We start from the raw sequence: 16,541 nt of genomic DNA, 5'->3' as shown, positions 1-16,541 counted from the left end.
AAGTTGAATTTTTGGGAAGTTTGACCGGGGGGTTGACTTTTTGATATCGAGGTCGGAATCCGATTTTGGAAATTGGAATAGGTCTGTTATGTCATTTATGACTTGTGTGCAAAATTTGAAGTTATTCCGAATTGATTTGATGTGTTTCGGCACAAGATATAGAATTTGAAAGTTCAAAGTTCATAGATTTTGATTTGAGGTGTGATTCGTCGTTTTGATGTTGTTTGATATGGTTTGAAGCCTCGACTAAGTTTGTATTGTATTTTGGGACATGTTGGAATAATTGGTTAAGGTCCCGAGGGTCTCGGGTGGATTTCGGAAGGTAAACGGAATGGATTTCGGACAAAGAGGGTTGCTGGAAATTTGCAGAAATTTCGCCAGAAATTTGCAGAAATTTCTGGTGCGTGGAGCCAACTTTGGAAGCTTATATCTCGTAATTCATAAGGAATCGGAAAATTGTCAAAACATAAATGTTGTAGTCGTTTGATTCTAGTATTCAGAAAGTTAAATCATTCATTATTTGGACATTTGTACAGAAAGTTATGATGGATTGAATGAAGGTTAGTAGAGCAGTTTCGCCAGAAATTCTGATGCGTGGAGCCGACTTTGGAAGCTTATATCTCGCAATTCATAAGGAATCGGAAAATTTGCAAAACATGAGAGTTGTAGTTTGATTCTAATTTCCAGAAAGATAAACCATTCATCATTTGGACATTTGTACATAAAGTTATGATTGATTGAAGGAAGGCTGGTAGAGCAGTTTCTGGTGGACTTTTAGTGACGGAAAATGGACTTTTAGTGACGGATGGGCAGAAACTTAAGGACCAAAAATGGACATTTCCTTCATTTCGTTTTGGATTTTTGGAGCACGGTTCTTGGGCGATTTTCACGGGAAAACATTGGGGTAAGTGTTCCTTATCCTATATTGTTTATATTTCATGATTCCATACTCATTTACATCATGAATCCGTGAATTTATGGAAGAAAAATCAAGATTTTTGCAAAATCTTCCAAAAACGAAAATTTAAGATTTGGAGGTCGAGTTGTTATCGGAATTTGATAAAATTGGTACAGGTGGACTCGTAATTGAATGAGTTATAAGATTTGGTAAGTTTCGCTGGATTCTGAGATGTGGGCCCCACTGACAAATTTTGAGCTAATTTCGGATTTTATTAAAAATGTAATATTTTCTTATAAAATTGATTACTATAATTTTTGTTGACTGTATCGAATTAATTATGACTAGATATGAGTCGATCGCAGTCAGAAAATCGAGAAAAAAGCATAATATTTGGTTAAATTGGAGCAAGTCGAGGTAAGTGACCTGTCTAACCTTGTGTGGGGGAAATTCCTTCTAGGATTGATAATTGTAATGTGTGGAAAGTTGTGTACAGGAGGTGACGAGTGTGTACACGGGCTAAATGTGAATGATTATATTTTAAATTGTGTAGATTACTGTTGCGCATTAATTAAATTATTTCATTTTGTTATATTCTTCATTATTGATTTAATGTTTATATTTTAAATTTGCTTGACCTTTTCCTGCTAATTGTTTTATTTGTTTAGTTGGAACTTAGTTTCTTTTATTCTGTGCATTATTTGAAGATTGATTTTCTTTAAATTAAATATTATTAATATGAAGTATTTGACATTTTTAAACTTGATATTAAAGCAACGTATTAAAGATTTTGAAATATTATTTTCCTGAATTATTTACTCCTGAATATTTTTGTAAGATTTTTGTACTCATTGTGATGGAGCAGTGAGCTATTTATTGTGGAAAAATATTATTGTTAAATTATTTTGATATGAGCCGTGAGCTCTTTATTGTGAAAAAAATATTATTGTTGAATTATTTTGACATGAGCCGTGAGCTCTTTATTGTAGAAAAATATTATTGATGATTTATTTTAGCATGAGCCGTGAGCTCTTTATTGTGGAAAAATATTGTTGAATTATTTTGGCAAGTTAAAATATTTGAGCAATTGAGGTGCAAATTGTGATATATTGTGATATTAAAATATTTGAGCAATTGAGGTGCAAATTGTGATATATTGTGATATTGATACGCATGCGGTGGAATAAGGTCCGGGTATTGAAACGCATGCGGTGAGATAAGGGTGGCTTGATACGTGTGGCTAGTAGGGGGAACTACTAGAAGTCATGCGGTGTGATAAGGATGGCTAAAATGCGGGATGCTATTTCGAGAAAAATATTTTCTTTCAAATAAATTGTGAAGGCTCCCCCGGTGAGATAAGGAAATGAGATATTGTGAATTTGATTATGATTTGGGACTACGAGGCGGTACCCAGGAGTGCCCTTGTTGATATTGATTTATGGCCGCAGTTGCCTTTAATTATTGTGTGATTTTCTTAAAGTTGAAAAGAATTCTGTTTTGTTTCCACGAGGTATTTATTTGCCATTATTTGATGTAATTAAATGTGACATACTACTTGATTCATTTTTATTGTCATTTTATCTTATAATATTGTTTAAACATTTTATCATGCAATTATTTATTCTCCAGTAGGGCCTGACCTGACATCGTCACTACTCTATCAAGGTTAGGCTTGGCACTTACTGGGTACCGCTGTGGTGTACTCATACTACTCTTCGGCACATTTTTTTGTGCAGATCCAGGTACATCTTATCAGACCACGCATCAGTAAACTAGCTGTACGAGGAGACTTCGAGGTATATCTGCCAACGCCCGCAGACTCCAGAGTCCCCTTCTATTCTTGTTATGTTTCTTCCTTATTTTCTTTAGACTCTGTTATATAGAGACATCGAGGATAAATTCTTAGAAGCTTGTGACTTATTTCTACCGGGTTTTGGGAGTTGAAATTGTTTGAATTGTAGTTTAATTATTTCAGATATTTATTATTATTCTGCATTGATAGGCTTACCTAGTCATAGAGACTAGGTGCCATCACGACATCCTACGGAGGGAATTTGGGGTCGTGACACTGGCTGTGACACTGGACGTGACCCCAAATTCCCTCCGTAGGATGTTATGATGGCACTTAGTCTCTAAGACTAGGTAAGCCTATCAATGCGGAATAATAATAAATATCTGAAATAAATAAACTACAATTCAAACAATTTCAACTCCCAAAACCCAGTAGAAATAAATCACAAGCTTCTAAGAATTTATTCTCAATGTCTCTATATGTCAAGGTCTAAATAAAATATAAGGAAGCAACATAAAATGATAGAAGGGGACTCCGGAGTCTGCGGACGCTGGCAGATATACCTCGAAGTCTCCGTGCGCAGGTAACTCTCTGACATCTAGGCTGGTAAAATGTACCTGAATCTACACAAAAAGATATGCAGAATCGTAGTATGAGTACACAACAGCGGTACCCAGTAAGTGCCAAGCCTAACCTCGGTAGAGTAGTGACGAGGTCAGGTGAGACCCTACTGGAATATAATAATAGCATGGTAAAATGTTTATCGATATAGTAAAATAAAATGACATTGAAAATGAATCAAATAATATGTCACATTTAATGACACCAAATAATTGCAAATAATATCTCGTGGAATCAAAACAGAATTGCCTTCAACTTTATGAAAATCACAACAATTAATCAAAGGCAACTATGGCCATAAATCAATATCAACAAGGGCATTACCGAGGTACCGCCTCGTAGTCCCAAATTATAAATAATTTCACAATATCTCATTTCCTTATATCACCGCGGGAGCCTTCACGATTTATTTAAAGAAAATCTTATCCCGAAATAGCATCCCGCGTTTTAGCCACCCTTATCACACCGCATGACTTCTAGTAGTCACCCCTACTAGCCACGCGTATGAAGCCACCCTTATCTCACCGCATGCGTTTCAATACCCAGACATTACAATTAGCAGGAAAAAGGCAAACAAATTTAAAATATATATCACAAATCAATGATGAAGAATATGACAAGATAAAATAATTTAATAAATGCGCAACAATAATCTACACAATTTAAAAATATAATCTATCACATTTGGACCATATACACACTCGTCACCTTGTGTACATGACTTTTAACACATTTCAATAATCACATTAATATCAATTCTAGGGAAAATTTCCCCCACACAAGGTTAGAAAAGTCACTTACCTCGACTTGCTCCAATTTAATCAAGTATTATGCTTTTTCCTCGATTTTCTGACTCCAATCGACTCATATCTAGTCATAATTAATTCGATACAGTCAACAAAAATTATAGAAATCAATTTCATAAGAAAACATTATATTTTTTTCAATAAAATCCGAAATTAGCTCAAAATTTGCCCGTGGGGACCACATCTCAGAATCCGGCGAAAGTTACGAAATATGAACGCCCATTCAACCACGAGTCTAACCATACCAAAATGACTAAATTCCAATAACGATTCGACCCTCAAATCCACAAATCTATCCAAGAAGGTTTTCAAAATTTTCCAACTTAAATCACCAATTAAATGTTAAAAACAGTGATGGATTCGGGTAATCTAACCAAGATTGAGTTAAGAACACTTACCCCAATGTTTTTCCTTGAAGATATATCAAATATCGCCTATGCTCAAGCTCCAAGTTGTTAAAAAATGGCGAATGGGACGAAGCCCCCCTGATTTTATAACTTACAGATCTGATCACGAAGAACAAACTTCCACCTCCTCCGAATGATTCTATGTGAATATGAGACCATGGTCGTGAACGCAAAGCACAAAACACTCCTAAACTACGCGAACGCGGCAACAACATCGCGGTCGCGGAGGCTTACCACCTGACACCCCAGATGAACTAACCCTTGAAAGATACGAGCAGTAATGCAAGTAAGGATAGTCATAATATCAGTTAAAGCCTCAAACAATTACCAAATATCAAATTAGAGATAAAATAAGTTTTAAATAAATTTCAAAATTTTAAGTTGGGAAATCTTTGGTACCGGTATACCACTATTCAAAATTTCGGTTACGATTTCCAACACAGTCACCACCATGTGTGCGGCATGGTGTCCGATCACGACCCGATTGGCTAGGCCGTCTTATGTGAGACATAAACCAAATCACAATTTCAATTACAATTTTTAACATAGTCACCGCCATATGTGCGTCATAGCGTCCGATCACGACCCGTAACTCAAAATGTGGTATAGTGACCAAACCCTTGAAATAAAGATGTTAAATAGTCTGCCCAGGCATACCCTTCACGATCGCGACCATATCCTTGTGATCGCGAAGAACAAACTTCCCGGTCCTCCAAAAGACTCTACGCGAACGCGAGCCCATGATTGGAAACACAAAGCCCAACACACTCTTGAACTACACGAACACGGAAACAACATTGCGGTCGCGAAGGCTTACTGTCTGACACCTAAGATTAACTCACCCTTCTACGCAAATGCGACCATCCACTCGTGATCACAATGACCACTATCATCCAACGCTTTGCAAATGCATCACCACTTCACAAACTCGCAGTACATTCCGTCTGCCATCAAGAACACTCTACGTGTTTGCGACTTACTCCTCGTGATCGTTGTAATTACCCGGCCTGCCATTTTAAGTATTTTTGCTCCAATCCCCTATTTATTTTCTCCTCTATGTTTTATTATGGTAATGTGACTTTCTGGGGGTGTTTGGTTTATGTTCGGGTGAGTTTCAGAGTGAAATGGGACACTTAGTCCCTAAGTTAGAAGTTTAAGTTGAAGGAGTTAACCGTAGTTTTAATTTTGTTTAGACGACTCTTGAATAGTGTTCTGATTGTTCCAATAGCTCCAAATGGTGATTTTGAACTTAGTAGCATGTCTGGATAGTGATTTGGAGGTCCGAATGTTGTTTCAGCTTGAATTGGCAAAAGTTAGAAAGTTGAAGGTTTGGAATGTTGAGAAGTATGATTGAGAGTTGACTTTATAGATATTGGGGTCAGATTCCAATTATGGAAATTGGAATAGGTCCGCTATGTCATTTATGAATTGTGTGCAAAATTTGAGGTCAATCGGAGTTGTTTTGGTATGAATCGACATTACTTTTGGAAGTCGGATGTTCATAGTTTCAATAGGCTTGAATTTGGCTACGATTCGTAGAATTGATGTTATTTAATGTGATTTTTCGCCTCAGGTAGTGTAAGTACCCGTTAAAATTTACTAATGATTTAAGATTTTAAGGTGTGCCAACAGTATTTGGGAATAACGTGTTCGAGTATCAAAGGAGACCCATGGGACAGAACCACATCATTCTGAAATGAAAATAGGTGTTTAAGATGTGTTGGAACATAATAAGGAGTTTTGTGAATTGCAAGAATTTGTGTGAAACAAGTTGGATACATTACGTAGAAAGGATGTCTCAATTTGCACAACATCCTACTTCAAACGCATGCTGCTACCAAACTATAAAGACACAGGGGGTGATCTACCTAACAAATTAAAGCTCTATGAGTCTAGTTGCCAATGCATCAAACCGTTCGTCATTTGGATATGACCTTCGATCACTGGCCTTCGAGCTTGCCTTCGATCATGGATCTCTGGCCTGCCTTCAATCCTCGGCTCGATTTCTGGGTGCTCGATTTCACAGTAGAAGAAAATTTGCAGCAGCTTTTGCAACAGATGTTTAAGTCAAATTTTTGATCAGTTAACCATCTGAAACTCACCTGAGGCCCTCGGGACCTCAACCCAAAACACCAACAAGTCCTAAAATATCATAGGAACTTATTTGAAACCTCAAATCACATCAAACAACGCTAAAATCATGAATCACACATAGATTCAAGCCTAATGAACTATGAAACTTTCAATTTCTACAAACAACACCGGAACCTATCAAATCAAGTCCGATTGACCTCAAAATTTATACACAAGTCATAAATGACATAACGGAGCTATGAAAATTTTCAGAATCGGATTTCGACCCCGATATCAAAAAGTCAACTCCTCGGTTAAATTTCCCAAAAATTTAACTTTTGGCATTTCAAGCCTAATTCCACTACAGACTTCCAAATAAAATTTCGATCACGCTCCTAAGTCCAAAATTACCATACGGAGCTGTTGGAATCATCAAAATTCTATTCCGGGGTCATTTGCACATAATTCAAAATCCGGTCACTATTTGAACATACACTTTAAATTTTTTTCTTATCAAAATTCCATATCTCGGGCTAGGGACCTCGGAATTTGATTTCGGGCATACGCCCAAGTCCCAATTCATGATACGGACATACCGAAACTATCAAAATACTGATCCGAGTCCGTTTACTCAAAATGTTGACCAAAGTCAACTCAGTTGTGTTTTAAACATCTAATTCCCATTTTTAATCCACATTTCACCTGAAAACTTTTCTGAAATATATACGGACTGCACACGCAAGTCGAGAAATAATAAATAGTACTTTTCGAGGTCTTAGAATACATAATTAATTATTAAATTTAAAGATAACATTTTGGGTCATCACAAATATTCTTAAAAAATATTACACCATCTCTACTAATTAAACAACTACCATTATTTTGTAGTATAAAACTTAATCCTAATACAAAGTCTGCATTTATATTTAAGTCTCTTACCCATATTTTATCTAACTTATAACTAGGCTTATAGAAATCTAAACATGTATTTTCAAAACTAATTTGTGATTTATCTATATAATATTTTTATATATTATGTGTCCCATCCATTTGCATTGCTGCGACTGGTTTGTCTAAAGTTTTAACTAATTCTTGTGGAACTATTCTTTTATTTATTATACATCTCGTACATCCAGAATCTACTATTGTCATTGTTTCTAACTCATAGTCTTCTATTTTAATTCGTGCAAGTATTTTTATCGTACTTAATTTTTTATCTTCATTACATATTAATACACTGTGATCTTCTACACTCATTAGTTCTTGATCTTCTTGATCCTGTTCTTTAGTTTCTTCTAGTATTTTCTTCTCTTTTTCTAATTTTTGTATTCTTTTTTCTAATTCATTTATCCTTATTTCTAATGTCATTATTCTTAAATTGAATGTAGAATCTAAGTTTGGATTACCTATTTCTTTATCTTTCTTTTCTAATTTTATTTTATATTCTTTTTCTATGCATATCATACATCCTTCTAGATAACATAGTTTACACTTAGCCCTTTTACTTTTACTAGGGTACCATTTACATATACAACATTTGATTATTATGATGACCCAAAAGGTCATCTTATATTTTAGAACTCGAATCTGTGCTCTTAAGCCTTTAAAATCTCATTTTACCCTCCTCGATTTGCGTGCGCAGTCCGTGCAGGTTTCCAGAAAGCTTTTATGTTGAAAACTAATGAAAATAAGAATTTTTGCCTTAAAAGTTGATTTTAGTTGACTTCGATCAATATTTTTATTAAACAGGCCTGGATCCATGCTTTGAGGTCCCGGTAGATCCGTATTGAATTATGGGACCTGGGCGTATGCCCGGAATCAAATTTAGAGGTCCCTAGCTTGAGTTATGATTTTTTGATGAAAATTAAAAGTTTGGAAATTATTTGTTTTTAAGAATTGATTGATATTTGGCATTGTTAGTATCGGGTCCGTATTTTGGTTCCGAAGCCCGGTACATGTTCATTATGATATTTAAGACATGTCTGTGAAATTTGTTGAGAAATGGAGTTGATTTGACGTGATTCGGACGTCCAGTTGAGAAATTAGAAATTTTAAAGTGTTCTTGAGAATTTCATTTTAATTGGTGCTAAATTTAGAGTTCTAGGTGTTATTTTGGCGATTTGATCGCACGAGCAGGTCTGTATGATATTTTTAGACTTGTGTGCATATTTGGTTTGGAACCCTGAGGGTTCGGGTGAGTTTCGGATAGGCCACGGGATGTTTTGGACTTTGGAAATCTGGTTTTTCTGCAGAATTTGTGTTCTGGCATGTCCTTCTTCGCGTTCGTGAAGCTACTCTCGCGAACACGAAAAGTAAACTGGGAAGCTGAGGATTTCTTCTTCGCGAACGCAAAGTCTTGGTTGTGAAAGCAAAGCGATGGGGGCGTTACCCTTCGCGAACGCGACAAGCCCATCGCAAGCGCGTAGCGTTAGGCACTGAGGAGGGGGAGTCAGCCTTTTCTTCATCGCGAACGCGAGCAATGTCTCGCGAACGTGAAGACCAGGGGAGGGTAGCCTATATGAACGTGAAGGCTTGGCAGGCCATACACTTCGCGAACGCGACAGTGCTCTCGCGAACGCGATGAACACTGTCGCCCAGCACTTAACAGAATCCAAAACGGGATTTTTGCCAAAAAACTCATTTTTCTCAAAACCCAAACGGTGAGGGGCGATTTTGCAAGAGTCATTCCTTCCCCAAATTGTTGGTAAGTGATTCTAAACCATTTTCTTTCAATTACCCATTACATTTCTTGAATTTTCAACCTAAAATCTAGAGTTTTCATGGTAGAATTAGGGGTTAGGGTAGAAAATAGGGATTTCGGGAATTTGGGGATTTAGACCTCAATTTGAGGTCGGATTCCAAAACTAATTACATATTAGAGCTCGGGGGTGAATGGATAAAAGGATTTTGGTCCGAACCTCGGGTTTTGACCAACGGGCCCGGGGTCGATTTTTTGACTTTTTGGAGAAAATTTTGGGAAATTTAATTTATGCAATATAATTGATTCCTTTAGCAATATTTGATATTATTGAGTCATTTTTGAATAGATACGAGTGGTTTGGAGGTAAATTCCAAAGGAAAAGTTGTGATTGAGAATTAAGTTGCATTCGGAGCGAAGTAAGTGTTGTGTCTAACACTGACTTGAGGGAATTAGGAACCTTAGATTATTTGCTAAGTGAAATTCATGTGAGCGGCGTATATGTGAGGTGACGAGTACCTATGCGCCACCAATTTACCTGTTTTTCTATGTTTCTCTATTTTTCTGATATTGTCTCATTCCTATGCCAAATTGCTACGTGTTATACTAGTGTTGTTCAAATTATCGTTCTTATCATGTTTACGGAATTTTCTGGTGATAATTGAGTTTTTATTTCAAGTTGAGATTGATAGTATGGAACCAAATGTTAAAGTAAGGTTTGTACTTGTTATTCTATCTCCCTGTTGTTATTCATGCATTGCATTATGGTAAGGGAGAGTGTTAATGCACGAAGGGTCATGATGTGCCATATTGTGAGTGTTAATGCACGAAGGGTGATGCCGTGCCATGATATGAGAGTAAAAGCACGAAGGGTGATGTCGTGCCGTTTCTATTAATTTTATGGTGAGATTGAGAGTAAAAGCACGAAGGGTGATGCCGTGCATTTTTCTTTACTATATTCATTATTCCTGTTGATTCATGGTATATTGACTGCTCCGGTGATCATTCTGTTGTAGTTCTTTATCTGTATTCCCCTTAGTATGTCTCCCCTCCCGACATTTCCTGTTTAGTTCTTCATTCCTGTTATTTGCGTATACACTGTTAAATTGTACAAGTTGATTGTAGGTGCCTTGCCTTAGCCTCGTCACTACTTCATCGAGGTTAGGCTCGACACTTACCAGTACATGGGGTCAGTTGTACTGATGCTGCACTCTGCACTTTCTGTGCAGATTTTGATACCAGCTTAGGTTGATCGAGATTTGCTATTGGTCCGCTGTTCGGAGACTCAAGGTAGATCTGTCGGCGTTCATAGACCTTGAAGTCTCCGTCTATCTTTTTATGTCCTACTGTTTTCTTTCATCCAATCAGTTGTATTTCTTTCAAACTATTACTTGTAGTAAATTCTAGAATGCTCGTGAATTGTAACTCCGGATCCGGGTGGTAGAAATTAATACAGTTTTATAATATTTCGCACTTATTATATTTCATTTTAGTTAATTATTTTTATTTACTGAATGGAAATAAGGAATTGGTTTAATGATTCTCTAACATTGGCTTGCCTGGCAAGTAAAATGTTAGGCGCCATCACGGTCCCGTCGGTGGAAAATTTCGGGTCGTGACAGTTGGTATCAAAGCCCTAGATTACATAGGTCTCATGATTCACGAGCAAGCTTAGTAGAGTCTGGAGGATCGGTACGGAGACGTCTGTGCTTATCTTCCAGAGGCTATGAAGTTTAGGAACAAGTTTCACTTCTATTCTTCTTTGTCATGCGATTTTGCTTTCTCAACACTGATTGAACTCTTCTACTCTTATTCTCTCGCAGATGGCGAGAACACTTACCGCTTCCTTAGCTGAGCAGCAGCCAAAGCCTCCAGTGATAGCTCCTACACAGGGCAGAGGTCGAGGCCGAGGCTGTGCCAGAGGCCGAGGCAGGGGCAGGGCTCAGCTTAGGGCCCGAGCAGCAGCCCCAATAGTGGAGCCTCAGATAGAGATTGACGAGGAGGTTCCAGCCGAGACTGTTCCTGTCGGACCAGCTCAGGTTCCGGAGGGGTTCATTGCTACCCCAGTACTTCAGGATGCTTTGGTCCGTTTGGTGGGCCTTATGGAAAGTGTGGCCCAGACTGGCGCATTTCCCATGGCACCAGTAGTCTCTCAGGCTGGAGGAGGAGCCCAGACTCCTACCACTCCCACTCCGGAGCAGATAGCTCCCAATTATCAGGCTCCAGCAGCTCAGCCAATCGAATTGGTTCAGTCAGTTATTGCGGCACAGGTCGGAGATGGGCCAGCTATGTCTTCTGAGGCTTTATGGAGATTGGACAGGTTTACCAAGCTCTTTTATGTTCACTTCAGTGGTGCTCCTTCAGAGGATCCCCAGGAGTATCTTGACAGTTATCACGAGGTTCTACGGAAAATGGGTATAGTGGAGACCAATGGGGTCAATTTTGCTGCATTTCAGATAACTGGTTCCGCCAAGAAATAGTGGAGAGATTACTTGCTGACCAGACCAGCTGGATCGCCTGCTCTTACTTGGGACCAGTTCTCTCAGCTCTTTATAGAGAAGTTTATGCCTATCACATTGAGAGAGGAGTGTCGCCGTCAGTTTGAGCGTCTCTAGCAGGGCGGTATGACGGTTACTTAGTATGAGACCCATTTTGTGGATTTGGCCCGTCATGCTATTCTTTCGCTTCCTACCGAGAGAGAGAGGGTGAGGAGGTTTATTGATGGACTTGCTCAGCCTATCAGATTGCAGATGGCTAAGGAGACTGGGAGTGAGATTTCTTTTCAGGCGGCTGCTAATGTCGTTAGATGAATCGAGATGGTTCTTACTCAGGTAGGTCAGGGGTCTGACAAGAGGCCTTGTCATTTCGGTGAGTTCAGTGGTGCCTCATCTAGAGGCAGGAGTACTTTTGGTAGAGGCCATCCTCTCAGGCCGTTTCATTCAACGCTCCAGGCATCCCACGGTGCCTCATGTGGTTGTGGCCCTCAGATGCATTATTCCGACCAGCTAGCCTACTGTGCACCACCAGCTCCTATTAGTGCACCTCCACTCCAAAGTTATCAGGGTGATTATTCAGGTCGACAGGGTCAGTTTCAGGGTCAACAGTCACAGCAGCCGAGGTTATGTTATACTTATGGTGATCCGAGGAACATTGCTAGATTTTGCCCTCGGACAATAGGCAGCTCACAGCATCAGAGTTCTCGTGCCATGGTTCCGGCATCAGTTACTGCACCACCTGCTCAGCCAGCCAGAGGCAGGGGTTAGGCAGCCAGAGGTAGGGGCCAGATAGTTAGAGATGGAGGTCATGCCGTTAGAGGTGGAGACCAGCCAGCTAGAGGCCGTCAGGGACGTAGTTTAGGGTGGTGGGGCCCAGCCTCGGTGTAATGCTTTCCTAGCCATGCCTGAGGCTGAGTTATCTGAAGTTGTTATCACAGGTACTATTTCAGTTTGCAGTAGAGATGCTTCAGTTCTATTTGATCCGGGATCTACTTATACCTATGTGTCATCCTATTTTGCTTCCTATTTGGTTGTGCCCCGTGATTCTTTGAGTGCTCCTGTGTATATGTCCACACCAGTGGGAGATGCTATTGTTGTAGATCGTGTTTATCGTTCGTATGTGGTCACCATTGGGAGTCTTGAGACTCGTGTAGATCTTCTACTTCTCGACATGGTTGATATTGATATCATACTGGGTATGGATTGGCTGTCACCTTATCATGCTATATTAGATCGTCACGCCAAGACGGTGACATTAGCCTTGCAGGGGTTGCCTCGATTAGAGTGGAGAGGGAATCTTGGCCATTCTGCCAACAGGGTTATCTCTTATGTGAAGGCTCGGCATATGGTCGAGAAGGGGTGTCTAGCTTATTTGGCTTATGTCCGCGATTCTAGTGCGGAGGTTCCTTCCATAGATTCGATGCCGGTTGTTCGTGAGTTTCCAGAGGTGTTTCCTGCAGACCTGCCGGGGATGCCACCCGACATGGATATTGATTTCTGCATTGATTTGACTCCGGGCACTCAGCCTATTTCCATTCCGCCATATCGCATGGCCCTGTCAGAGTTGAAAGAATTGAAGGAGCAGTTGCAAGATTTGTTGGATAATTGCTTCATTAGACCTAGTGTCTCGCCCCGGGGTGCACCTGTGTTGTTTGTGAAGAAGAAAGATGGATCGATAAGAATGTGTATAGATTATCAGCAGTTGAACAAAGTCACCATCAAGAACAAATATCCATTGCCGAGGATTGATGATTTATTTGATCAGCTTCAAGGTGCCAAGGTGTTTTCAAAGATTGATTTGAGATCTGGCTACCATCAGTTGAGGATTAGGGCATCCGATGTTCCTAAGACAGCCTTTCGGACTCGGTATGGGCAGCATTCATGGATTTGATGAACCGGGTGTTCAAACCCTACCTGGATTCCTTTGTGGTTGTGTTTATTGATGATATCTTGATCTACTCCCACAGTCGAGAGGAGCATGAGCAGCACCTTCGGATCGTTCTTCAGACTCTGAAAGACAGCCAGTTATATGCTAAGTTCTCAAAATGCGAGTTTTGGTTGAGTTCAGTTGCTTTCTTGGGTCACGTTGTATCAGCAGAGGGTATTCAGGTGGATCCTAAGAAGATTGAGGCAGTCCAGAATTGGCCTAGACCCACATCAGCTACAGAGATCCGTAGTTTCCTGGGTTTGGCGGGCTATTACCGTCGATTTGTGGAGGGGTTTTCATCCATAGCAGCCCCGTTGACCAGATTGACCCAGAAGGGTGCCCCGTTTCGGTGGTCAGACGAGTGTGAAGTGAGCTTTCAGAAGCTCAAGACAGCTTTAACTACGGCACCGGTATTGGTGTTACCCACAGGTTTATGATCTTATACAGTATATTGTGACGCATCTCACACTGGTCTGGGTGCGGTATTGATGCAGGGTGGTAAGGTTATTGCATATGCTTCACGGCAGCTGAAGGTTCACGAGAATAATTACCATGTTCATGATCTAGAGCTAGCAGCCATTGTTCACGCACTGAAGATTTGGAGGCACTATCTTTACGACGTGCCATGTGAGGTATTCACTGATCATCGGAGCTTGTAGTATTTGTTCAAGCAGAAGGAACTCAATTTGAGGCAGAGGAGGTGGCTGGAACTATTGAAAGACTATGATATCACCATATTGTATCATCCCGGGAAGGCCAATGTGGTGGCCGATGCTTTGAATAGAAAGTCAGTCAGTATGGGTAGCCTTGCATATATTCCAGTTGGTGAGAGACCGCTTGCATTGGATGTTCAGGCCTTGGCCAACTAGTTCGTGAGGTTAGATGTTTCTGAGCCCAGCCGTGTTCTAGCTTGTACAGTCGCTCGGTCTTCCGTGTTTGAGCGCATCAGAGATCGGCAGGATGATGATCCGCATTTACTTGTCCTTAGAGACACAGTGCGGCACGGTGGTGCCAAGCAGGTTACTATTGAGGATGCAGGGTCGTATTTGTGTGCATAATATGGATGGACTTCGTGAGTTGATCCTTGAGGAGTCCCACAGTTCCCGGTATTCTATTCATCCGGGCGCCGCCAAGATGTATCATGACTTGAGGCAGCATTATTGGTGGAGATGAATGAAGAAGGACATAGTTGCCTATGTAGCTCGGTGCCTAAATTGCCAGCAGGTAAAGTGTGAGCATCAGAGACCTAGTGGTTTACTTCAGAGGTTAGATATTCCTGAGTGGAAATGGGAGTATATCACTATGGACTTTGTTGTTGGACTCCCACGGACTCAGAGGAAGTTCGATGCAGTTTGGGTCATTGTGGATAGGCTGACTAAGTCAGCGCATTTCATTCCTATGGCAGTTACCTATTCCTCGGAGTGGTTGACAGAGATTTATATTCGTGAGATCGTCCGTCTTCACGGTGTGCCCGTATCTATCATTTCTGATCGAGGTACGCAGTTTACCTCGCACTTTTGGAGGGCAATTCAGTGTGAGTTGGGTATGCGGGTTGAGTTGAGCACAGCATTTCATCCTCAGACGGATGGGTAGTCCGAGCATACTATTCAAATCTTGGAAGATATGCTTTGCGCCTGTGTTATTGACTTTGGAGGTTCTTGGGATCAGTTTTTTCCGTAGCGGAGTTTGCCTACAATAACAGCTACCAGTCGAGCATTCAGATGGCTCCCTATAAGGCATTATATGGTAGACGGTGTAGGTCACCAGTTGGGTGGTTCGAGCTGGGGGAGGCTCGGTTATTGGGTACAGATTTAGTGCAGGAGGCCTTGGACAAGGTCAAGATTATACAGGATCGACTTCGTACAGCTCAGTCCAGGCAAAAGAGTTATGCTGACTGTAAAGTTCGTGATATTGCATTCATGGTTGGAGAAAGAATATTACTCCGGGTATCGCCCATGAAGGGTGTTATGAGATTTGGGAAGAAGGGCAAGTTGAGCCCTGGGTATATCGGGCCATTTGAGATCCTCGAGAGAGTAGGGGAGGTAGCTTATCGACTTACGTTGCCTCCAGGGTTATCCTCAGTTCATCCGGTATTCTATGTGTCTATGCTCCGAAAATATCATGGTGACCCGTCCCACGTGTTAGATTTCAGCTCTGTCCAGTTGGATAAAGATTTGACTTACGAGGAGGAGCCGGTGGCCATTCTAGACCGACAGGTTCGTTAGTTGAGGTCAAAGAGTTACCCTTCATTTCAAGTGCAGTGGAGAGGTAAGCCTATTGAGGCAGCTACTTGGGAGTCCGAGTCCGATATGCGGAGTAGATATCCCCACCTTTTCACCAGCCCAGGTATTTTTCTATGTCGTTCGAGGATGAAAGGTTGTTTTAGAGGTGGAGAACGTGATGACCCAAAAGGTCATCTTATGTTTTAGAACTCGAATCTGCGCTCTTAAGCCTTAAAAATCTCATTTTACCCTTCTCGATTTGCGTGCGCAGTCCGGGCAGGTTTTCGGAAAGCTTTTATGTTGAAAACTAATGAAAATAAGAATTTTTGCCTTAAAAGTTGATTTTAGTTGACTTCGGTCAACATTTTTAGTAAACGGGCCCGAATCCGTGCAGTCCCGGTAGGTCCGTATCGAATTATGGACCTGGGCGTATGCTCGGAATCGAATTTGGAGGTCCCTAACTTGAGTTATGAATTTGGCATTGTTAGTATCGGGTCCGTATTTTGGTTCCGGAGCCCAGTACATGTTCATTATGATATTTAAGACATGTCTGTGAAATTTGGTGAGAAATGGAGTTGATTTGACGTGATTCGGATGTCCAG

This window comes from Nicotiana tabacum, chromosome 24 (assembly GCF_000715075.1).
Source record: "Nicotiana tabacum cultivar K326 chromosome 24, ASM71507v2, whole genome shotgun sequence".
Taxonomy (NCBI): domain Eukaryota; kingdom Viridiplantae; phylum Streptophyta; class Magnoliopsida; order Solanales; family Solanaceae; genus Nicotiana; species Nicotiana tabacum.
The sequence above is the reverse complement of the archived record's forward strand: the minus strand, read 5'-3'. Positions refer to the sequence as shown.